This window comes from Balaenoptera acutorostrata, chromosome 13 (assembly GCF_949987535.1).
Source record: "Balaenoptera acutorostrata chromosome 13, mBalAcu1.1, whole genome shotgun sequence".
Taxonomy (NCBI): domain Eukaryota; kingdom Metazoa; phylum Chordata; class Mammalia; order Artiodactyla; family Balaenopteridae; genus Balaenoptera; species Balaenoptera acutorostrata.
In genome coordinates this window covers 58,740,367-58,765,669 of record NC_080076.1, presented here as the reverse complement: position 1 = coordinate 58,765,669, position 25,303 = coordinate 58,740,367, and the positions used below count along the sequence as shown (strand labels likewise).

The window sequence follows — 25,303 nt, the reverse complement described above, 5'->3', positions numbered from 1 at the left end:
TGAAAATAATTTTTTTGTCAAATCGACTTTAGTACATAGCCTTCATTGTTCTGTAAGTTTGACTATAAGCAATTTGAAAAAGTCGCCTTTTGTTATCTTTTCATGGTGGTAAATTCCACTCTAAATCAGGTCCTTCATGATAGAGAGGGAGAGAAATTTCTTTGAATATTGTTTTAATGTGTTTGTTTCATGTGCTGAATTTTACTGGCTAATTTCATTCTCAGTCTGTCTCCTAAAACATTATAAATAAACTTGGGATGAGTTTATAAAAAACAGTTTTATATTAAACCAGTAGAGTTTAATCTGGTATATTGTCTGCTTTGCTGTGGAGAGCATCAAGATATAACAAATAGTCCCTCAAATATGAAAGAGTTCAGATGCAACAAGAACTTTGAAGAGCAGACATCTTTTAAGTGCTAACGCTACTTTCCTGTAGTCTAACTTTAGCAAATTGCTAATTCCTGAATCTCAGTCTCCTTATTTATAAAACAGAAGGAAGAACACCTCATCTGAGGATGAAGTGAGGTCATTTCTATAAAGCACCAGCCCAGTGCTTTCTATTATGTGCTCACTAAATGGACATCCTATCTTCCTAAGTTTTAACCAAGAACAGCAAAGAAAGAGGGAAAGAATAAAATACCTACTTTTCATCAAACACTGTTAAAAGCACTTTATTTGTGTTAATTTCATTATTCTTTTCATAGCCCTCTGTGGAGGGCACACATAGCTTCCCAAAGAGGCAGGGTAGGTGGCTGGGGTGTGATGTCAAGTCTGTTCCTCTGACCCAGAGCCCACACTCTTGATGACTAGACAAGCCTGCCTCTGAACTGTTAGTGTAAAAATGAGAGTAAGGCTGCTATTCGTGTGGTTTAGTATGTATAAGTAATATTGGAAAAGTAACTCTGAAGCTCAGTTAACAGATTGGTATTTCTTTTTTGTCCCCTTCTGTGTTTCAGCACACAGTGAATGGTGCTTTTGAGCGCCTTCTGTGATTACCATTCACACCTTTTCTGGGGACACTTTCTTAAAAGAACCAGCAAGCATCCAGTTTACTGAGATATAATCCCAGATTCATGGAGTTGTTGCAGACCGGATACCTCTTGTCTCACTAAGACTGGGTAAGCGTTTAAAAATTCATTTACTGTTACGGATGATGTTGGGTGTAATGACCTCTTCTGAAATATTTCTGCTTTGATATAAATCGGAAAGTTTCAATAACTAGACACATGGTAGAGGGAAAAAGTAGGCTACTGTAAAAAGGCATTGGTATTTGATTGATGCATTTGCTGATGTATTTGAAGATATTTTTATTACTTAATGTGAAGTATGATGTGTTAACATTGCAAGGGGAATTTCACGACAAGCATTCTTTTAAAATATAACTGCAGACCGGTTTTATGAAACCTGTAATTGCTACAATCTATGTTGTTTCTACTGCTATAAAATCGATAACTAAATTGGAGAGGCTATCTCCTTGAAAGTGGTTATGATGAAAATGTACCTACTATGATTATCATCTATGCAAATCCTGCCCTGACTGTGAGCTTTCCTTACCTGTACTTCTAGTGCGTATAATTTTACTTCTGCGTACCTTTTCCTCAACGTTAAAATTTTCTGTTCCAATATACTAAATTGCCAGTCAGTCCATTTGGGGTTAATCATCGAAACAGAATTGAGACTGGGAAAAGGTAGTGAAATCGAAGCAGATGGCAGAATAGGAGTAGTTGCTGCAGGGAGTTTGGGGGAGATGAAGAAGACGAGCAAAGTGACTCTGCATCACTTAGAAGGATGTTCCAGTGGCCTCCATAAGGGCAGAAGTGAAGGGATGAAATAGGTGCTTTGGTCATGACATGAAGTTATCTTGGGTGGATAGATGTTGAGAAATAAAGGTCATCCAAAGGTTTACCTTCTCAAGTTTCCTTCTCAAGAGTTATTCTGCATCTCAAGTACCTGAGATTCAATGTGGGTCAGTACCTCTGAGACTGAAATAGAAAGATATTTACATGAACTAGACATATTCATGTGCCATGTGTAAAAACTTTTCATTTATTTCGTATACAGTGTAGGGAAGGGATATCAAGAAAGTTTCCCAGTGAACAAAGCCTGGGAAATGGAAATTAGTAAGCCTTAAGGTGTGAAAATGCCCCTGGTGATAGCACAGTGGCTGAGAACATGGGCTTTGGGGAACAGATCAGTTTCTCTGATTTGAATCCTGATTCTGCCACCTTTTGGCAACCACTCCTATGGTAGTTGTGAAAATTAAATAAACTAAATTACAAATTAGCACACAGTAAGTGTTCAAAAATGGGTATGATTATGTTAGGTGATAGTGCACGTATTTGTAAGGACTTTTTTTGTTTGGTAAGGACTTTTACAGTTTCACCACTTCTTGATCTTAATACCGTTTTCTCTATGAGGACTTAAATTTCTCATCTGTAGACCCTCCTACTGTGTTGAATTTTCCTTAATCTCACCTAGCCAGCACAGTTAGGAAGACATTACTACATTTTTCAAGACGAGATTGTTGGCTTTCAAATCTGGCATATATTATATTTCTCAAGATCATTGGTATTTTAAATTTTATGATATTAAATCTGCCACTTTCTAGCATCTTAATATAGGGTAAATTATCTAACTTTTCTAAATAGTCTCCTCTTTGAAATGAGAACAGTAGAATATCTATGAGAGTTTTTGTGCAGAATAAATAATGTAAGATACAGTGCATGACACAGAAGTACTCGATACACATGGCTACTGTGACTGTTACTACCATTATTGTAATTATTCTTCTTAAACTCATTTACGAATGATGTGATTGCTGATGTTGTCAGTCTTTAATTTGTGGAACTCGAAGCAGGAAATTCTACAGTTTTTTCATTTTTATAAATTATTATACATGAAAAATCTTACACCACTTTTACACTTTTGAAAACATTATTCACCATCATCATTTTGTACCCTCTAAATACAGTATATTTCGTTTAAACACAGATCTCATTTCATGATGCTACTAAATTATCTCTAAGAACAACTGCTTTTAAAACTCCCCAAACTTGTTTCTTTCTAGAGGGAATTATAAAACTTCCATTTTACATTTTTCACATTTTTATGATTCTTAATATCAGAGTTTGGCTGTTTCACCCTTAACTTTAGACTGCTGACCCAACCTCCTAAGTCTGTAAAAATCGTAAAATAAATACTAGGTAATCAGGATACTCTTTACTACTTACTCCATCCAGCCATTATAACTTTGTACTCTGTCTTATCTCCATGGTTCTGAATGCTTAGAACTTGATTCCATAATCCAGCCTTAATGTCCAGCTCTGACTCAGATTATATTTGCCCCAGTGCAGTACTGGGTTTGAAATAACCAGTGAATTTTAGGAAACTGAAAAATGTGCCTCCTTCTTTCATATTAAGATCTGATATTGACCATGCAAAGCTGTGTACCAGGCCTCCTGATAATGTTCTTATGAACTGTTGTAAATAATAAAATAAAAAAATTTTTTTTTAGTTTTTCTCCATTTTATTTATTTTTCTGGTTTATTTCCAAAATGTTTTCAAGTAAGTTGTGTGAGCAAGTAGGAATAAGAATATATCAAATGTTTCAATATGTAGCTAAAGACTTATGGCATATGTAGGATTAACCAATAAAGTAAATTTTCAATAGAGCTAATTTATTTTTTTATGTAATCTGGGCCTCAACCAGATTTTTGACAATAACAGTGTAATTATTTCACTAAAGCTTTTACAAGTAAGTAGATCATAAGATCTTTCAGAGTGGGCAGCAAGGTAACATTAGACCATTTGAATACATTTTATAACTTTTTTATTTGCCACTTAAAGTATCTGGATAAACAAAAGGACTTATGCAATTATATATAAAAGTTAGAAACTGTTTTTATTGAAAAGACAGCAAAATTTTAAAACCACTTAGTCTTAGTGGTATAAAATATTTCCTTCTTAATTTTTAAAATTCATGATCTTTGAGAGCGTTTATCCAAAAATTTAGCATTATTTTCTACTTATATCTTTGAACATAATTCTTATAGTTCAAAAACAAGAAATTTAAAGAATTCTCATTGCCTACCATTAAATTCCAAACATCATCAAGTGCAGGGTATTTGTTTTAGGTGATCTCAGTGTTACTGGTAACGCTCAGTGTTTCTAGAAAGACTCCACTGCCAAATTAGGTGATCAGAGAAGACTGTCACTTTTGGAGTGTTGTTCATTCCCGGGTGTTTAGTCTTGCCTTTCATTTTATCATGTTTTCCACTTCACTATTCTATCAAAGACTTTTTTTTTTTTTTTTATATCAAAGACTTTTTGAGGAAAAAAGCATCTTCCCAAGTAAGTTCTATAATAATTTCTCTTGCATTTGATGTCTAACAGAAGTAAGCAATGTCAAATACATCATTACCACTTCCTTAAAGTTTCTGGATAATCTGTCCTATTTCTCATATAGTTTCTGAGGACTGTTTCGATTGTTTCCTGGGAAGGGCAGGGGTGGAAGTAGGGGATTTTTGTAGAATGGGGAAGGTATAAAGAGAAACTTGGGATGTCTGAGTACATAATCCTAGTGCATCCCAGGACAGTTCCTGAGAAGAAAAATCCTGTTACTTCTCCAATGTTCTGAAGGAAATGAAACATTTGGTATTGATATTGGTGGTTAATGAAAATTTAAGGCCAACTTTAATTGATATGACCTCTCATTAAGTTAATACTTAGCCATATTTATATTGTTTACTACAGTATTCACTGATAACCCAGATGTCTCATTTCATTAATTTAAATTGGGTTGGGAAATCTGCAGAGTCAAAAAGCACTTAATACTGAAGATTTTTTGTTTCAAAGTGTATAATGTATATTAGTACTTAGTCTAAGTTTGTATTTATTTTTATTTCTACTTTATAAGAAAACTGGTACTTTTCCCCTTATGCACATTTGCCTTATTGATTTTACTTATATATCCTCATTCTGAAAGTATATGGATAATAGCAGTAATTCATAATTCTTGGTATGAATTGTCAGGAAAGAGCATAGAGTTTCATACCGATCTGGAATTATCGATAAACAGATTATATTTATGAAACATTTAAGTTCACCTTAGTTCTTAAATAGTATCAAAACTCCAGTTGTTTTTACATTACAGAGATTTTTCTAAATGAGTCACTTCATATGTAATTTCTTATTCAGGTTCAGTTGTATAATATGATTTTAAGAAGATCATGATCTAGTGAATTTTCCTTTTATATTGTTTGTAAAAGTCAATTTTATCTAGGAATGGCAAAATGTTTATTTCTTGGCAAATTTGCTAAAAGAGATCTACTCAGGTGTATTGAAAATTTGAGTGTATAATTAAGAAGTCAGGATGGTTGTCAGGCAAAGAATAAAGTGGGTCTACAAATACCTTCCAGCTTTTTATATTTGCCCTGAAACTAAATCTGTGTGAGGGAAAGCGCACTGGACATGAAATCAGAAGACCAGGTTGTTTACTGTGATTTTAGGCCACTCACTTTCTTGGCCTCTTAAGATTTAGTTCATTTTTTTCTTAACAAACAAACAAACACACTTCTTTGGGTGATTGGGGAATTAAATGAGCTAATATTTGTGAAAGTGTTTTTGAACTTTAAGGCTCTATAAAAATGGTGCCTGTGAATGTTGCAGTTACCAGTGGTGTAATATGAAAACTTTTATCATAAATAGTTTAAAGAGTCTAAATGTGAAATCCTGTTAAATCTTTTAATTTAAAGAATTTCGAAAGGTAAGCATTTTCAATGGGTTTGACATCGCACTTACTGTTACATGTCTCCTTTCATTTAGCACGTGATGATTTCTGTTTCTTTCATTGATTGAACATGTACATTCAGAGTAAATGGTAAATATTGACATTTAATATTTTATTTTTGTTACATATTAAACCCTTGTTGGATTATTCAGAAGATTCAGAGTTCCCTGTCATTGGTGTCAGAGAAATGTTAAGCAAGGAATAATAAAGATTGTATAAATTTAGCAGTTCTGATGAAGTAAATTAAATTTATTTATGTTCCATAATATAAATTGGGAACTGGAGTGAAATATAGGTCCTTTTCTGATCATATTGTGTGTGATCAGGAAAGACAGGTAATTTATAAGAAGCATAAATTTGCCTCTATGAACTATGTGTCTAGATACCAAGTAGATAGTTTTTCCGGTGTAGATGAAAACTTGGTCCTGACTTACTAAGGTAGATGACATAGGAATTCATGGGGGTGGAGTCAAAACACAGTTTTGTCTAAGTCCGAAGTCAGGACTCAGCACCTAGCTACACCTTCTTCGTGTATATTATAAAAGAAATCATTGATCTGCAGTGTGACACATATAGCTGATTCACTTCGTTGTACAGCAGAAACTAACACAACATTGTAAAGCAACTATACTTCAATTAAAAAAAAAAAAGACTATTTTGTCCCCATCAGTTGCACAGAGTCTCAGTGCTATATAAACTGTGAAAGTGCTTATAGTAAGTTGTTTTAAAGGAAATTTTTAATACATGAGCAAGAAAGATATTTTTGAAGCTCTTCTACTAATTTTAGACCATTTACATCTAATAAATGACCATTTTAATGTCCTGATAGGTACCTTCGTGACCTGTAGAATGATTCATAGATGACTACATAGGGGAAACAGTTTATTTGCATAGTCTTATTCTAAGAAATAAGTAGCTCCCTGCTGTAGGTTCATTTAACATTTTATTTATTCAACTTCTGTCCTACTTATCATCTTGTCCTGCAAAGAATGCACACTTGGCAGTTGACCCTTTCATCATGAGCTCCTAGAGAGAACGGTCTGTGATCTATTCATCGTGGTGTTCTTGCTCCCAGCCAGAGTTCCTGACAAATAATAGGCACTCAATAAATATTTAGGAAATGAAAGCTGGATAAAAATAATCAAGTACACACCCGGGGTCCTATAACAAGTCGCTGTTGTAATTGATTGTGAAAGTCTTGTTTTTTTATTTCATATACTAACACATTCTGTGACTCATTTATTTATTCAAGAAGTATTTATTAGATATATACTGTGTGCCCAGCCCTTCTCTGGATACCAAGGATACATCAATAAGCAAAATAGATGAAAAGCCTGACCCTCAAATATTAATATAGAAATCAATGTGAAATAGAGTGGATGTTATTCTTTGAATTAGCCATTGACCTGACCCCTTACATGAGCAAAGAGGAGATTAGATGTCATAGGATCATTTTGTTATAAGGAACAGAATCCCTTTCTAGCTAGCTTAGATGGAGGGGATTTACTGGGGTGACACATGAGTATGTTATATAGGTTTGCTGTGTAAGTTCAGCCTGGCCTGCAGGCAGCCGTTACTTTCTTGAGCTGACAGTCTTTGTGGGTCTCATGGCCTCTCCTCTTTCGTTCTTCCTTTAAATCTACTTCATTGTCATCTTTCTACCTTCAGACCTGCTCCTTCCACACTTGCCCGTGGCCAGCGCACTGGCCCCCAAAGTGTACTTTACACAGACTTTCCAGAGCAGCTGTCCAGAGCTGAGTCCATCTCTGTGGACCAGATTCCATTTCTGGAGTGGATCTGATTGGTCCACCTTGATCAGTTATTCATTTAAACCCAATAAGCAGTAGTTAGAAGAATGGGGTTACCTGGTGCATATATAAGCTCCCTCTATGCCAGTGGGCAGCCAAAGGACCCAAGAATGGGATGTGTGCACAAGCTGGCTTCTGTATAGTAATAGGCGAGTCCCACTGTGTTAGTAGTGATTATAGGTGGATTGGCATTTATGGTTTATTTTGGTGCTTCTTATGCGATAAATAGAAAGCATATATTCTGATACATCAATTTGTGCCCAAAGTAGCAGTGGAAACCAACCAATAGTCTTATATTTCTACATTATAAAAATGTCACAAATGATTCATGGCATATATTTAATATGCATACTGCATACTTTAAATGCCTGAATGTGACAAATTATTGGTAGGATTTTTAATTTAAAGGTTCGGTGGAGTTCACACTTTTTCTAACGCCATAGCGTTTCAGTTCTGTGACGTTACTGATTGTCTCCTTTCAAATACATCTTGCACCAAAAATCTAGTATATTTGGTTCTTGACGACTTCAAGCAGGATATGGGTCATTTTTACTTTTCTTACATTCTCAGGTTTAGTATGTAAGCTTTGATGTCCAGACCTGGAGTTGGCCACATTCCTTAGCAAAAGGACCTTATTTCTTCCAGGCAGTGCCTCCTTACCTTTCCTTCCTTTACCAGAGCCATGCCAAACTCTAGGACGTCCCATTTCAGCCCCAATCATCTGAATTTTCAACTAACATATAAACCCATGAATCGAAGTCCAACTAAAACAAGCTTAAGTGACCGTTTAATGAGGCTGCTTGGCTTTTTGAACTATTGAATTATGTATTCAGTAGTGTTTATTACTTTTATTGTGCAGAGCTCTGAGTTCAATGCTGGGGACCTAGCAGTGATCCTTGTTCTTTTTCTCGGGCAGTGGGTGGTGTTGTGGGCAGTAGGGCAGGATAAAAAGCAACTTTCTTATTTGATACATTTTTGCCATTTAGTTGGATATTCCTGCTTGTTCTTTGAGATGACTTTAAAGCCCACCATGTAAGAATTACTGCTTCTACTCTGGACTTTCTCACCCATAAGAAATTCGCCCCTATTCGGATAATTGTTTACTGCCCAGTTAACTGTTTTTTGAGGAATTAACTGTTTACTGCATTATTGTATCACCCTGTAGCCATTTGGTCTACAAGGCATAAAGAGGTTCTTGAACCAATTTGTTTTCAGTAGTATTAGAGTCTTCATACATCTGTTGCATTAAATAATATACTAATTTGCACTCAGTTTTAATACTTGTTCAAAGTCTAATGTAAACACTTGAGCTTTTAAAGTTCCTCGTGGGGCTTTCTTCACTGATTTTTCCCGCAGATTTGGAGGAAATCTCTATAATCTCTCTAAACCGCTATAATGTATTGCTACTGCCGTATTTCCTATAATTTAGGTAAAGTCAAAACTCAAAGGAATGTATTGCTTCTATTTAAAAGTCTGGATTTTTATCTTAAGAATGCTAAGACAGAGGTGGGCCTGAAAGTGAGAAATGGTATTAGTGGCTGTAGTTTCAAACTCTTCCCACCCTCCCCTAAAGAGACAGAAAACTTTTGCTCTCTCCTGCATCTAATATTCCTACAGAACTGACCCCTCTATTGAATGCGGTTTGAAGCTCACCTGTTTGACTTGAGGCTGTGAAGACACATCTCTAAACTCAGGCTGGGACCTTTTTTTTTTTTTTTTTAACAAACTCTTTTGCAAACTGAGGTCAAGAAACTTTCAATCATCATTAGAGCTGGTGGACTCATTTGCTACATACAGTAACAGGGAGATGCTTCTGCAACAAGCAAATTAGGCCAGGAAATCCTTGGTATTTCTCAGGTTTCATGTTATCCAATCAAGAACTTGTTACCCATTTCTTTCTTTCTTTTTTTTTTTTTTTAATTTATTTATTTTTGGCTGCGCATGGGCTTTCTCTAGTTGCGGCTACTCTTCGTTGCAGTGCACAGGCTTCTCATTGTGGTGGCTTCTCTTGTTGCAGAGCACGGGCTCTAGGCGCATGCGCTCAGTAGTTGTGGTGCACGGGCTTAGTTGCTCTGCGGCATATGGGATCTTCCCGGACCAAGGCTTGAACCCGTGTCCCCTGCATTGGCAGGTGGATTCTTAACCACTGCGCCACCAGGGAAGTCCTACCCCATTTCTCTGGATCATCTTGTATACAAATGGCATTAAACATAAAATGTCAATTGATACTTAAATTGTCACAGAAGCTGAGATATGAAATGAACTGAAGTGGGGAGCTTTTCACCCATCTATTCATTCAGTTAAGTGTTCAGTTGGAAATGCATTTTGAGAGCCTTTCTTACATGAGTGGAACTGATGTGGGGATTCAAAGGAAATGCTTGTTGTTGTTGTAATCTGAGGATGTGGTCAGTTACAAATATGACCACACATTTCTCGCTCCTGGGATTGATGGTGAAGTTACAGATGTTCCCATCTAAAAGTAGTTTGCTTTGGTCAATGGGACATTAGCAAAAGTGATGCAAACAGTCTTGAAAAGTGCTTGCATGGTGCAGCTTGCCCTCTTGATGCTTTTTGTACCTGGTGTCCGTGGGAAGCAGCACAGGGCAGCTTGTAGATGATTAGAAGCACATGCTGCCAGAGCCCTGAGTGAGGACGTGTAGGCCCCGCAGGCCCAGCTGACACTCAAACTGATCTCAGATGCGTGAGCTGACCTAGCTGAGATCAATGGAACCTGACCCAGAACAGAATTTTGAGCTGAATAAATGGTGGGTGTATTCACACGTTGGATCTGGGGGTGGTTTAGTAAACAGCAAGGGTTAACTGACCCAGGATGGAAAGTAATACACCTTTAAAACAGTTACACTGGAAGGCGGGGGTAACATACAACTAAATATTCTCAAGCTTAGATTACCAGAATTTGCAGGCAGAGAAACTTTTATAAAGATGGCAGAAGTTGGGGAAGAACAGTTTAGTTTGAAGGTCAACTTTAAAATCTAAGTAGGCTTTGGGTAAATATAAGTAAGCAGAAAGGACAGTATACATGAGGAGACACAGCTGAGAGGACAGAAGGAAACATGGGACTTGAAGGTAAAATCTTACTTTTCAGTCGACTTGATGGACTATATCCAGTGACGTCCTACCTCTATGAAAGTACTAGCTTTACCTCGAACCCAGGCCATTTGAGGCAACCGCCCCAGAAACAAATCTGAAATATTCTAATGTTTCTGTCCCTTATATTCATCTGTTATGCCTCTAGCTTTAAGTTCAGGTCAGAAGAAGAGTTGAATTGGGTTGAGAAATTTGGATGAGGCCTAAAAAATGTGCTTTTGGAAAAGGAAGTACTTCTTCTTTTTACTAAATTAATCTCTCCAGTCATGTAAATATGCTTTATTTTGCTAACTTTACAAATGAGGAATCAGAAGTTTGTTAAAAAGCATTCTATTTACCTTTTTTAGTTCTTCTATCTCACCGTGCACAAAATATTGTTCCTCTCCATTTGAAATGATAAACCCATAATTTTGCTTTTAGATGTATGACAAGATTGTGCCAAATTGAGAGTTGTTATAACTAATTACTAATCATGATGTGTCTAATCAAAATTGTCATAATATATCTTGTTAATGGTACATGTATATGAGCTGAAATTTCAATTAATATGCTTTTTATCTCTACTGAATTCACTATATGCTATATAACACTATTTCTCCTTCAGATCATGGTCAAAGAACCCTTCCTCAAAGAGACCTTGTTTATAAATTCAGTCTATTTCAGTTTTACTAGGGGTTTCATAGAGCTGGGCTCACTTTCTTTACGGGACTTCTTTCAGTCTTTGTTTGCACTTTGGTTGAATGAAGTCTGTCATCTTCACTGAATGGTAAGCTCCTTAAGAGCAATGACCAAATGTCTTTAGACTTACTGTTTTGTTCTTGGCATGGAGCTCAGTGGCTGGCATCTAATAGGCACTGAACAAATATTTGTTGAAAGAATGTATTAATGAAGAGATAGCTCTTTTGCTCTATGAGGTCTCAGTTTCAATGCTAACAATAGAAAGGTGAGGTGAATTTATTCCAGTCAGAGACAACAGCTGAGGTCCTAAATGGAAAAGAGTTTCATAGACTCAAGAAACAGAAAGAGCAGGTGAAACCAAAGCTGGGTGGTCCACAGGGAGAGATGGCTTCAGAGAGGGAGTCAGGGCACCAATCAGATGGGGACTTCTAGGTCATGGTAAGAGCTTGGGTTTTGTTTTAAGTGCAGTGGGAGAAATTGTAGGATTTAAAACAGGGTAGGGATGTCGTGTATGCTGAGAAACCCTTGCTACTGTGCAGAGAATGGGCAGGAGTGGGAGCTTAGGAGGTAGGTCAGAAGCTCGAAAGTAGTGAGGATTTTGAACTCTTTGTTTCATGCTGAGGGTATGGAGAAAAGTAGATGAATTTGTGATATTTTCTGAAGAATCATTAGGATGTGCTTGACAGATAAAGAGGAATTGCAATATTTCCCACATTTCTGTCCTCACTGATCGAGTGTCTGGTGTTTCGTTCACTGACGTGCAGAAAGCCTATGGATGGGGTGCAGGTGCATTGGTAGAGGGGTGGAGAAAACACAATCCTGTGAGTGAAAAGATGGAAATCAGCATACCATGCAGGCACTAATCAAAAGAAAGCTAAGATGGCTTTATTACTGTCAAACAAGGAGATTTTAGAACTAGAAATATCAATATTACCAGGGGAAATAGGGATATTTCACAGTGATTAAGAGGTCAGTTCATCAAGGGTCCTAAATGTGTCTGCACCTGATAACAGAACCTCGCATCACAAGAAGCAAAGTTTAATGGAACCAAAAGGAGAAATAGACAAGTGCACAACCATAGTTGGATATTTTAACACTCTGCTGTCTGTAACTGATGAAACAGGTGGAGGAGGTGGGTAAGGTGTAGAAAACCAGAACAAAACTACCATGGTACATGACCTGCTTGAATATTTCACACAGCAGCAGAGAATATACACCCAGAACATTCACTGGGAGAGATCATATGCTGGGCTATAAAACAAGTCTCAAGAAATTAAAGAGGATTGAAGTCTTGCAAAGGATGGTCTCTGAACACAAAGGAATTAAACTGTATCTTAGTAAGACTTTCTTAAAATTTGGTAAATATTTGGAGATCAAACAACACTTATAAATAATCCATATTTCAAAGATGAAATCATAAGGGGAATTAGAAAATATTTTGAACTGACTGAGAATGAAATCATTTCAGATCAAAATGGGTAAGATGCAGCTAAGCAATAATTAGAAGGAATTGTTTCTGTATTAAGTCCTTATATTAGAAAAGAAGTATCAAATTAATGGGCTAAGCTAGTGCCTAATGAGACTATAGAAATATGAGACAATTAAACCCAAAGCGAGCAGAAGCAAGCATAACTCAAGGAGCATAAATCAAGAACTCAGTGAAATAGAAAAAAAAAAACCAAAACACAAAAAGGCAGGTTTTTAAAAATATTAGTGAAACTGGCAAATCTTTAGCCAGACTGACCAGAAAACAGAGAATAAACAGGTTAATATTAGGAAAGACAGATAATATAAAACAACTGAGTTTCATTCCAAGGATGAGGTTTATTTAACATTCAGAAGTCAATGTAATTCATCATATTAACAATTCTAAAAATATGACTCATATGATTATCTCAGTAAATGCAAAAAAATTATTTAACAGAATCCATAATAAAACTTGCAGCAGATAAAAGGGAAATTCTTCAGCCTGATAAAGGACATCAGATTTAACAATAATTATTTTTCATTGTTAAATCAGAAACAAGGCAAAGCTGTTTACTCTCACAACTTTTATTTAACGTTTTACTTGAGGTCCCTGGCAGTACAATAAAGCAAAAAAAAAAAAAAAAAAAGGCATGTACATTGAAAATGAAGAAGTAAAACTGTTTTAATCAGAGATGAAGTGATAGTCTTTTTAGAAAACCTTTTAAAATGTGCCAAAAAAGCTTTAGAACTAATAGACGAGTTCTGCAAGTTTGCAGGACACAAAAAAATCAATTGTATTTTTCTATACTAACAACAAACAATTGGAAATTGAAATTTAAAAAATTAATTTATAGTAGCGTAAGAATATTAAATATTTAGGAATAAATTTAACACAATATATTCAGGATGTGTAGGCTGAAAAGTTCAAAATACAATTGAGAGAAATTGAAAAAACAAAATAAATGGAGCAACAGCCCCTGTTCATAGATTAGAAAACTCAATATTGTTAAACTTTCATTATCTCCAAAGTGTTCTGTAATTTCAATGTAAGCCCAGTGAAAATCCCATAAAACATCTTAGTAGATTGACCAGTTGATTAAACAATGTATAGGAAATTTAAAAAAAAAGACTAGCCAAGACAAACTTTTAGTAAAAATGTAGTTGCAGAACTTGTATTACTTGATTTCATGCCTTACTATATGCTACAGGAGTACATTATATACTACAGAGGTACATCATATACTGCAGGGGTACATGATATACTAAGGCGTACATCATGTACTACAGGGGTACATCATGTACTACAGGGGTACGTCATGTACTACAGGGGTACGTCATGTACTACGGGGGTACGTCATGTACTACAGGGGTACATTATGTACTCCAGGGGTACATCAGTTACTCCAGGGGTACATCAGGTACTCCAGGGGTACATCATGTACTACAAGGGTACATGATGTACTACAGGGGTACATTATATACTACAGTAGTCAAGACACTGTGGTGTTCAAGTAAGGATATTTTTATAGATCAATGAAAAAAATAGAAAGTCTACAAATATGATGAATTGACTTTTGACAAAGAAGCCAAAATAATTCAATATAGAAATGCTAGTTTCTTCAACAAATGATGTTAGAACAATTAGATATCCACACAGGAAAAAAATAAACCTCAACCATCACCTCACATCCTACACAGAAATTGATTCAAACTGGATGATAGACCTATGAACTGCATATAGACCTATAAATCATAAAATGAAGGGGAAAAACAGGAGATTATCTTTGTGACTTTGAGTGAGGCAAAAAGCACAAGTCATAAAAGGAAAACAAATTAATAAATTGGACTCTTAAAAATTAAAATATATTGCTTACAGTATATTTGTGAATATATTGTATCACAGTACACTACTTAGAAAATTAAAAGACAAGCCACAGACTGGGAGAATATATTTGTAAAATATAGACAAAGATAACCTGATTTTTTTAATGCATAGGTTATTTGAGTAGATACTTCACCATGGAAGATAAAGAAATAGCAAATAAGCACATGAATAGATGCTCAACATCATTAGTAATCAGCGAAACACAAATGAAGATCACAATGATACACCCTTTCATTCCTGCTAGGATAGCTAAAGTGGAAACAGAATAACAAATGCTGTCAAGGATGCAAGGCAACTAGAAATATCATCCATCACTGGTAGAAATGCATAATGATACAGCTTCTTTGGAAGACATTATCACTGTATGTGTGCAGTTGATGAATTTTATTGTATGTAAAAGTATATGTATCATATAATCAGTAAATTATGAATATTATTATATTTCAGTAAAATGCATAAGGAAATGTTTATTCTACAGAGACCATAAGCGTAATCCAGTATAATTACAACTTGAGTAATTTCTAAATCTATTACTGGATCACTAGATTGAACCCAAAATTCCAGAATTTAAAAGCTCTTGATTACCTAAAACTTTGAAGAATGAAAAATATTGGCCAAATAGAATTGCTTATAACAACATTGGACTGCATACATAAAGAAAATATTCATGAAAAATTGTTTCATAGCGTACACGTGATGCCTGGTTACGTCCTCATTTTATTACATAATACCTAGAATCGAGGAGTGTCGTCAGTGGTAAAACATAGAATGTTCTTGCACTAGTTTCTAAATTACCTTTATTGTTTTCAATCATCGATCTGAATTGGTTTAGTATTTTCCCCAGATGATCTATTGGTCTGCTCTGGCTTTTCTTGGGGTGTTCGAAAGCTGTCTCCAGTGTCTACGTGGATAGACACTGTTTAGGAATCATTAGTGACCTTAGAGGCTGATTTTAAAGAGAGTGTGGTCTGTGGGGTGGAGGCTACTTGAATTTGGAAGTTGCTAGAGATAAACTCTCAAGTACTATGCACAGCAGCTCTGCTATTTTCCACCGTAATTAAAGGGTCAGTGACAAATCGTCCTCAGCCCCAGATTGGAGCTACTGAGTGCTTTGCTCTAGCTGCCTCTCCTTTTCAATGACTGAGTGCTTTCCATGACCATGACACCCAGTGACTGGTCAAATGTTCATGATTATCCATCATAATACTTATAATTATGTAATATTTTGTATGGCTAACACAGATTGATCCTGTGTAAATTATTTCCACCATTTTATCTTAATATTCATCCCATGTTTATAAATTTAGAGTGATTATAAATGCTGACAGCACTGAAGAATCTAGGTTCTGCATATTGAAAATAGCATTTTTCTGTATTTGACTGCATAGTACTCAAACGAAGAGATGAGAAAAAGGTATTGATGACACTGCTTTTTAAAACGTTTTTCTTTTCCAACCGATGACAAAATAAAAAACTTTTTTTTCAATTATGTCTAGTGCTATTTATTCAAAAAGATCTACTTTTCCATCCTGAAATTCTAGAAGTAAAAGTGTTAGAAAGGTTATTTTAATGTTAGCACCCAGAAAGGCTTCATTACATTTCATCACGCATAAGAGATACAAAGATGGCAATGGTCCTGGGTATGTTTTCACTTCCTTTAAGCAACATATGAGAATTACAAGTTAGTCTTTTTCAGTCTTACGGGTTTGTTTGTTTGTTTGCAGTTGTTACGTGCATGTGTGTGTGTGTGTGTGTGTGTGTGTGTGTGTGTAAAATTGTAATTAGGGTTTCCACCACAGATTTAATGAAAGCTTGGAAAGGGCAACTTTAATCCATTATAAATGAGAGCAAGAATGAATTAAAATCATAGCTTTGGATCGTGTTGACAGGAGAGACAATGGGGGGACTTCGGCCCATTGAGTGTACAGTCCCCCATTTGAAAGGTTTCCTGTTGGTTTTATGTATTTGCCTCCTACTCAGTTTTGCTACTGCTTTGGCTAAGAATGTACTGTGGGGGGGTGTGTTTAAGAGAACAAGAGAATTACAACTCTTTAGACTGTGACAGAATATACCATTTATTGAGCTAAAATTTAAAAAATAAATATATTTAATTCAACGAACCTTTAAAACATACAACCAGTTTAGCTGTTCAGCTTGAATGCATCTAGAAAGAAAAACAGAGTTCATCAAATAGGCATCGTCTTCCATATTTGGAGTTGTTATGGTCACTTCCCCCAGCCCGCCAGCTAAGATGACGCCAATAGCTGTAAAATCGTGAGAGGAACAAACGGTAGAGATGTGAGCAATTATACAGTATCTCACTCTGTTTTTCTCATAACCGCCTCCTTTCAATAGCATGCTGTGTTTAGGGGGAAATGCCCCTAGGACCTCCTACTTTGTTTCCATAATATTTTTGAAAGTGATTCTTCTGGAATTTAATTAACACTTGATACTGAAATTCTTATGAGGAAGTGTTAATGGCAAAGACAAGGTTGAAGGGAGAAGAGAGAGGAGACCAGTGATGGGTCACATTCCCTCTGGGAGTGGGAGGGCTGAGATCTGAGAAAGGTGGATGGAATGGCCTCAGGATTGAAGAGGAAAAAGGCAAAGATGTAAGTCAAGGAGTGGGAGTTCCTCCAAGTCCTGCCAAGTTCTGTTTCCAAAGTTCAACTGTTATTTCCTACTCAGAAAATTTCAATATACATAGACCAAATGGAGATTTAAGGTCACAAACGGCCGATCAGCCTCCTCTCTCATCAACTTTTCCTCATCCTTATGTTAATCCTGTCCCTTGAAATGCTGTATCCTCCATGCACCCAAGAAGATTTGAGCCTTTTCAAGAATATCTTTCCCTACGTTGTATTCCTGTTGTACCCAGTTGAAATGTTTCCATCTTTCATAATATTCTGTAACTCCCTGCAACAGTTAATTTCTCTTTTGGAACCTTCCTTCTGGTTTGTTAATGTACCTATAGTAGAGCTTGTTTCATGTACTAGGTTCATCCATTTTGGTCACCAAACCAGACTATGCACTGCTTTGTCTTTTTGTCTTCACATTCTTAGCATTTGTTGTGTAGCATGATTAGATACCCACTAAATGTTTAAATTTGAATATATAGAAGAAAATAATTTAAGATGTATGTTTAGAAAATTACAAAAAAGCATTAAGGCTACGTAAGATACTGTTACTGTTCTTTGCTGTTCTAAGATGATACATATATAATTTTTAAAACTTTTATGACAGATGCAAGTATTGGTAAGACAAGCAGAGGTAGGAATTTTGTGAAAAAACCTCAAAAGACTCATATATGTCTCAAGATGAAAAATTCTAAGTTACATTAATCAGAAGTCCTGTGAAATATTTTTGATATGAATAATAACAAACATAAGATACTTCAAGACTTAAATATAAAAGATTATCTTCAGGGTGATGTTCTTATTTAGGCAGGTAAATACACTTTTTAAAATCATGGAAATATGGTACCTTAAGCTGGCATTTAGTTCTTAGTGGACTTGTAAATCGAAAATGACATTTTTAAAAAATAAAGAGAGCTAGCTCTTACCAGTTTTCTTTGCCGTAAGATGGAACTCAAGTATCTTCTCCAGGAAAGCCTTTGTGAGTATATTCTACTGATACTCTCCCCCTGACCTGTTCTGTCCTACATGGAAGGCAATTCCACATTGGGTAAGTGAAAACGCGTACTGAGAATTGGCTTAGTGCATTGTTTTAGATTTTGCCTGCACTTGAGTTGGGCTTTGACTTTGACATCATGTTACAACTTTTAGATTTCCTACCACCTTTCAGACAGTGCAGTTTTATGGTCCAGCAGTTCACATCCTAATAATTCTTATTCTCTCTAAAGATTCGTAAATTTTTCTGTGTCAAGCAATCGAAATGCACTGCATTTTCTTTCAAATTAAGATTGGTGAAACCATAAGTGAAACATTCTTGTTTTAATGATGTCTGAAATAAAAAGAATCCTAGGAAGTGTGTGAACCATTTGCTATATCTAGATGCTATGCTATGTCTTTCTTTTTAAGTAGGTCTTTCCTTTTTCATATCACTTTCTCATAAGCAGAGTAATATCCCTATTAAAAAGCCAATTTTTATTTTAATATATTTTAGTCACTCTTCTGTACATTCCCAGTTGCAACAGCTGCTAAAGTTTGTGTTTGATCATTTGGGGATCAAATTCTAATTATTCTTCAGCTCTCTTTCTCCTCCATCCCATATCTGTACTTGAGATTCTGGAGGGAAGCAGACAGGTACTTAAATAGAAACAAAATCAGGCATGAATAGGGAGTATGCAACTCGCTTTTGGGAGCTTGTTAACTTTCAGACTTTTCAATATCAGTGAATTCAGTCAAGAATTATTCACAAAACAGTGACTTCAGAGCCCTGGAAAACTTATTTTCCTTACAATCCTTTACTCTTAACTTAAGGAGAAGAAAATAGAACAAGAAATATGCTCCTTTATTGTTAGAGTTTATAGGAAACTACACTGAGTAAATTTTCAAAGGTAATTCTGTGCCATGATACCTGAAAAATTATACTACTACTTGAAAACAATTACCATGTATCTTTTTCTATGTCATGTTATCGCTGATCATTGTCTGGCAAATGTTATTAGAGAAGAGCAAATTCATTAATAAATTGAGCCCAGTGAGTGGACCAAGTAATTCAGAAACGATGGTAACAAATTAAGAATTGTATGTCAATAACAGAAGTCCAACAGCAAGTCATCAGTAGGTGTCCCCACAGGAGGGAGGGCAGAGTAGTGAGGAATCTGTGGTCTGTAGTATGACTGTGACCATGTGTATGAAACAGGAAAGCATACAGAGTTATCTTTATCCCCTATACTCTTTTGTTTGGAAATATTAAAACTTGGCCAGATATCAAAATCCATCCATCCCAGCTGGGTATTATTTCACGTCTAGGATATCTCTCAGTGTGGATCTAGCCAGCAGGCTTGGGTTTAGGACATGCGGTGAGATTGGCAGGGTTAGGAAAGGGTAGAAAATGCCAGAAAAACCCAGAAAGAGACAAAACATCAAATCCCTGGAAGGGGTGGCAATAACAAGTCAAGTTCCCTACGCTCAATAAACTGGGATGTCAGCAAGGATGTAGACATGAGGCAGAAGTCATGCATCTGGTGACCAGATTGTGACACACGGTAAACAACAGGTGTTAGAAAAGGTTGATCCTGATAATCTCATCATAACTGGGGCACAGAGTAGTTCCAGAACTGCCACCCTAGTCCTGCCCGATTCCCTCTTCCCCATCCACCCTGTAACAGCACTTTTCCGTAGGATGAGGATAGAGATAAAAGCCGCTTGTTTCCTATATTGTGCACCTGTGCATAGTAAACAGAACTTGTGGTATTTTCATATCCAATGTAGTGTAAACAGTACATTATTTCTTGTGATGCCCATGTGAGATTATTATTACTTTCAGAGAGTGCAATGCTATGTAATACATAGACAAACATTAGCTGTCCTACGTCGATGAAAAATATTTAGACGAGAAAATCAATATGATGGATCCAGTTGGGCATAGGAAATGTACAGCTTCTGATTGCCATTTAATCTATGACATTTTCAACTGGTAGAAAAAGAAGTCCGAGATAGCAATGGAAGAAGATTGGAAAAATTATTTTTTCTCTGTGAGTCTGTTTCTCTTTCGTAGATAAGTTCATTTGTGTCATGCTTTAGATTCCATATAGTATAAGTGATATCATATAGTATTTATCTTTCTCTTCCTGTCTTACTTCACTTAGTATGATAATCTGTAGTTCCATCCATGTTGCTGCAAATGGCATTATTTCATTCTTTTTTATGGCTGAGTAGTATTCCATTGTACATATGCACCACATCTTCTTTATCCATTCATCTATTGGGGGAGAGATGGATTAGGAGTTTGAGATTAGCAGATGCAAACTATTATATATAGGATGGATAAACAACAAGGTCCCACTGTAGAGCACAGGGAACTATATTCAATATCCTGTGATAAACCACAATGGAAAAGGAGATGAAAAAAATGTATATATGTATAGCTTTATCACTTTTCTGTACAGTAGAAATTAATACAACATTGTAAATCAGCTATACTATGATAAAATAAATTAAAACATTTTTTTTCTGTGTCAGTTCTTCCGTGTTCTTCCTTACGTGCCAAGTGCCTGTGGTACAGCTGTGGGTAACATGCTTAGTAGGTGATGAATCATGCCAGTCATTCTGTGAGCTCCTTGTGATGCCTGTGTGAGATTATTATTGCTTTCAGAGGGTGTAATGCTATGTAATACATAGACAAACATTAGCAGTCACATATGAAATCTCATCAGTTCAAACCTTCATTCATTCAGTCAACATTCATTGAGTGCTTACTGTGTACTAAATTTTGTACTTCTTTACTCATTCCTACTTCAGAGTAAGACAGTTAATATGATATGTCATGCAAATATTAGAAATAATTTGATTATTATGAAGTATATTTGAAAGATTTGTGTAGGTTAATTATTTTTTCTTTAATAACTGGTACCTGGGCTGAATTAACTCTTATTAATTTAACTTTGAAAATCACTTTATTTTAAAATTAGGTGACCTTTAGCCTTATTTCAAAGATGTAATTATAACAGATTTGATAATTATAAGCATAATGAATAGCACTCAATGCATACTACCTAAAAGATTATAACTTTTCCCTTGTCTACTTCTACAAAGAATTTGAAGTAATTTACTGTTTTAAAACTCCTGTAAATAAATATAATTAGACACTAAGGGGGGAATGTGGTGGGGGGTGGTGGTGGTGGTGTGATGAATTGGGAGATTGGGATTGACATATACACTAATATGTATAAAATGGATAACTAATAAGAACCTGCTGTATAAAAAAATAAAATAAAATTCAAATTTTATATTTATATATATATATATATATATAAAATTAGAGACTGTTCAAAAGAGTTATCAAAAGCGAATTAACTGGAGAAAGAATTTCTGGGTACCAGGGATTTTTTTTTCATGGCAAAGAAGCATTTAATTCATTGCAAAATGTCTAAAAAGTAACATGGTAGCCTGTATAGTCCACATTATTATACTAAATACTAAATAAATTATAAATACTAAAAGTATTTATTTAATAATGATAATAATAAATGTATACACCACTTAATTACCATATGGCAGGTACTAATATAGGCACTTTACATATATAGTTATGTTCTTACACCTCTAAGGTTCAGTTTATGGTTACTAACCCAATTTTGTGGATGAGGAATTTGAAATTAAGCTAGTTGCCCATATAGTAAGTGATGTAGCTGGGACACCACCCTAGCAGTTTGAGCTCAGGGTCCGTGCTCACAAACCCTTCCTCAGATTACTAAGTTAATGACTGTATTATGGGTAATACATTTAAATTTAATTCTTAAAATTTAATTTTGGGGAAAAGCTTGATGTTCTTCAGATAAATGTTTATGTTGTCCGTCTGTAAACCATGAAGGTTTACCTGTTTTAACTTGTTGAAATCAGCACATTACCTTTGTTTCTGTAGACCCTGGGTATATCATTATCTCCTCTTATCAACTGGCTAGTCAAACCTCTTTGATTTTTTCTTCTTTCTTCATCATATGCCTGTGCTCCATTGCACTAAAATAAGTGACTGCATTTTATGCTATAATCACTCCCGAGGCTTTGTTTTCAGGGTGTCCTCATTCATTTATTTGAACATTTATTGCGTGTTTCATTTATCCAGGCACTGGGCTAGGTACTGGGGAAACAATGGGGAATGAGACCAGCAAACCTGATTCTTGCTCTTATGAAACTTAGAGGGAGAGTCATGCTATAAATCACTGTTGTATGATCAATTATTTAATTACAATTATAGGAGTCCTATGAGATTCTAAAGCCAGGCAACTTGATGTAGTAGGGGATTTGTGAAGCCTTCTTTGAGGAAGTAATATTTGAGTTGAGAAGTAAATGAGAATAACAAAAATTAGAAATTTGCAATTTGGGAAATCACAGAGGTTCATGAAATTGTATTCAATCCTCAGAGCACTTATTGCTCGGTTTCTCCTTCCAGGCGTCCTTTCTTGTATCACCGGGCATTATTATGTAGTCGGTGGTGCCTTCAGGCATAGTTTCTAGAATCAGAATCTGCTTACCCACCTCTGAGTCAGTTTGATGCCAGCATTTGGCTAAAGCTCGGGCATTTGAAAAATCAGCTTCCGGAGGTTTTCCTAGATGCAGATCTAGATTTGCCCCATTTATGTCTGCATGAGGAAGATAGGTCTCTCTCTACCCCACAGACTCCCCTTCTCTCTCCACTCTTGTGGGTACTGCAGATTTTGAAGCTGGCTTCTGAAACTCACTATCTTTATACCTGGCTGTAACCTTTGGTGAAGTTCAACTTGTTCCGTCTTCTTTTTAACTTTATTCCAATAAGAGATGCCATCATTTCAGGAGCCTGCTTGCTGATGGTCTTCTTGCTCTCCCAGTTCCAAGTTGGTGACCTCTCTCTTTGTTCAGACGAAAGCCTCGTGAATTTTTCTTCCTTATCTCAGAAATGCTCCTAAGTCAGAACCCACTTGTAAAGGAGAGATGAAGACTGTCTTGGGCTGTTAAATGATCCATCTGGTCCTTTACAGCTCAAGTTTACACTCTCAACGAACTGCCAAAGTTTTCTCTTCTGCTCCTATTCACAAGAGTTAGTTTTTACAGTCAGTTTTAAGTGAAAGAGGTATCCTCAACTCACCAGGGTAAACTTCCCTCGTAGAGCTGCAAGGCTCATGGCCTCTCTTAGGTAAGTCTTTTCTTCTGATGGGCTTTTCTCCATGGTACCTACTCAGACCACCCTATGCAATGTCACGGTTACCTCCACTTCCATTCCCAAGCACTTTCTGTCAACTAACCCAGCACTATTTTTTTCTTTATCCCACAGCACATAGCACCTTCTAACCTACTATAAAAGTCCCTTATTTATCACAGCAATTGTTTGTTGTCTGTCTTCTGGTCTGTGGTGTAAGCGCCACGTGGCAGATATTTTCTGTTTGTTGACTGATGTATTTCAAGTGCCATGAACAGTGCAACCAACAAATAGTTGCTGGATGGTTGAATATAACATCCAGAAAATGTTACAAGCAGAATTCTTCAGTAGAAGAATAAGTCCGTCGTTTTTTCATAGCCTTTAGAAATATAGGAAGGAAGTGAAGAGATAACATGGAAAAGCAAAGCTTCCGCAAGTTTGTGTGTGCATATGTGGGCACTCATGCTGGTGGAATTTATACCAAGCGGTTATTACGGAGATTTGATTCATAAATAATTTTTACTTCTCCTAAACAGATTTTCCAGGGACATTATTATACTTTAAAGGTATTTATATTTTAGCAAAAACTAGACATAATAAGAAAATTCTGTATGTTGGTACAGAATTTAGTATATCATGAAATTATGAAGTATGAGAGAGTAATAAATATGAGATTAGTAATAAAAAGCGTTAAAATAAAACTGATAGAGAAATCTAAGACTGAAAATAATAGATTGAGTGTAATAGCTTTTGTCAGGAATTTTATGATTCAACTCCATTTTTCAAAATTGGAGTTCTTCCTCACTCAGTGGAGTATAAACTGTGTGGGTTGCAGTGGTAAAGACCATGGACTCCAGAGTCAATCTGTGTTCATATCCCAGATTTGCATCTTCTTAGCTGTATGACATGAAACAAGTTTTAAAATATTTTTCAATTTTTTGTATGTGAAGCACTTTATTTTTTTTTTAATAAATTTATTTATTTTGTTTATTTATTTTTGGCTGCATTGGGTCTTTGTTGCTGTGTGCAGGATTTCTCTAGTTGTGGTGAGTGGGGGCTACTCTTCCTTGTGCCGCGTGGGCTTCTCATTGCAGTGGCTTCTCTTGTTGTGGAGCACGGGCTCTAGGCACGCGGGCTCCAGTAGTTGTGGCACGTGGGCTTAGTAGTTGTGGCTCGCGGGCTCTAGAGTGCAGGCTTAGTAGTTGTGACGCACGGGCTTAGTTGCTCCACGGCATGTGGGATCTTCCCGGACCAGGGCTCCAACCCATGTTCCCTGCGTTGGCAGGTGGATTATTAACCACTGTGCCACCAGGGAAGTCCTAAAGCACTTTAAAAAGTGCCTGACAAAGTGTCAGCACTAAGAACACTCATTAATGAGTGTTCCTTAGAAAAAAATTTTAATAAAATTCTTGGCATTGATCTAGAGGAAACCATATGTATGATTTAAATATAGCATTAAGCGTACCAATATTATGCAGTGTACCAATAATATGCTGCTAAAAATGTTCGAGAAGAAAAAATTCTAAATGGACACTAATGGCCTATAATTTCTTGGGTTGGAATCTATGTAGAAATCTCAAGAAGGAAGTAAACAGAACTTGACTCTAATATGGTCCCTGGACTGTTCAAAAAGATTTGTTACTGAAAGATGTTAAAACCTAGCATTATTATTTCACAGATGTTGTTCACATATATTGTATTCAATGATATAGATAGAAACTGGAAAGATATCCTTGGCCTTTGGGGCTTATGTAAATAAAGCAGACT

The 25,303-nt window shown here is 35.9% G+C and overlaps 1 protein-coding gene across 4 annotated transcripts in view; it reads left to right on the top strand.

The window, feature by feature from the left end:
• DLGAP1 (DLG associated protein 1) overlaps positions 1 to 25,303 on the top strand; it is an 855,942-nt gene that overhangs the window by 117,825 nt on the left and 712,814 nt on the right. For all 4 annotated transcript variants that reach the window (XM_057526434.1, XM_057526435.1, XM_057526433.1 and 1 more), the window contains exon 2: positions 957 to 1,118. The gene's annotated coding sequence lies outside the window, so the exon portion shown is untranslated. The remainder of the gene's footprint in view (positions 1 to 956; positions 1,119 to 25,303) is intronic.